The sequence below is a fragment of the Brassica oleracea genome, chromosome C3 (assembly GCF_000695525.1).
Source record: "Brassica oleracea var. oleracea cultivar TO1000 chromosome C3, BOL, whole genome shotgun sequence".
In the NCBI taxonomy this organism is placed as follows: Eukaryota; Viridiplantae; Streptophyta; class Magnoliopsida; order Brassicales; family Brassicaceae; genus Brassica; species Brassica oleracea.
The window spans coordinates 52,157,309-52,158,502 of record NC_027750.1 but is presented as its reverse complement, the minus strand read 5'-3'; the positions used below and the strand labels follow the sequence as shown (position 1 = coordinate 52,158,502).

The following is a 1,194-nucleotide window of genomic DNA, read 5'->3' as shown; positions in this document are numbered from 1 at the left end:
GTGACTTGATTACCTCATCATCCGGAAATTTGAAAGATGCACCATATTTGTTCATGTATGGCGCTCCAAATGATATCAATCGTCACTCTAGATCAGCTCCCAGTCCAACTATCGCATCCGAGCGAAGGTCATAGTGATTAGCTGCGAACTTCTGAAACAGTTTACTGGCTTCCTTGTCATTGCCAATACACACGTTGAAAATGCCGACTGCTAAAGTTGATAAATCATGATTTGGGACATTTGGTTGCAATATTCTAATACATTTCTCAGGACCTACGATCAGTGCTGCATAGAGCCCTTCATAGTAGATAGCGTTTGTGTTGCCAGCTGTTACGCACTTGATGAAAAACTCCCGAAACTGACCACCAGTGCAAATTTGACATGTTGCAAAGGTGACCATTGGCTGAACATTACACTTCCTTAGGACGGAGGGTTGTGGACAAGTGCATAACCGCGTTTCCCAGCCCGCAAAATACCACAAAGATAGTAGAATGAATCCGCTCCCACCATCTCTATTATTTTACACAAAATTTCTTCTGGAAGATTGGGGATGTTTAGAGATGCCATACTATTGAGTTCTGTTGGAGATGTTTATCAGAAGCATTGAATATGTATATATAGAATAAAGAAATAAACAAAGGAGTCTTATGAGTTACTAGGAAAGTTATTGTCCCCTCCCACATTTTGTACCTAACACACTCAGAGAAATAGTTATTGCAATCAATTTTTAAATTTTACACTAATACTTATTAAATGAAACAGTAAAAACACCAACTACTTCTGAAATTGTTTTCCTTTGAAACAAATAACTAACACATGGTGAGATCTTGCATGGATATTATACTCTAATAACCCTAAACCCTAAACATGCAACCCTAAACCCTAAACACTAAACCCTAAACCTTAAACCCTAAACCCTGAATATATAAGAAATACGATATAAAACCTTCAAAGATAAACTGATCTGTTTGAATTATAGTGCCTGGATGAATGAAAAGATACAATAATCGTTAACAATTCGGTTTAACAAACAAAATGAAGCAGGCAGTATACACGTCTTCAACCATCGTTTTGAACTTTTGCGTTTCCAATAAATTCTTCATAGGTATCCATCGCGTATTTCTGACGGAATATGTCCACCTTTTTGTCATCGATCTGCCCCATATCCTCATAGGAGTATCCCGCTGCATGCAT

The 1,194-nt window shown here is 37.9% G+C and overlaps 1 pseudogene; it reads right to left on the bottom strand.

Moving 5' to 3' along the window:
* The window catches only part of LOC106330890, a 17,248-nt pseudogene extending 16,848 nt beyond the window's left edge, over positions 1-400 (bottom strand).
* Positions 401-1,194: the final 794 nt, after the last annotated feature.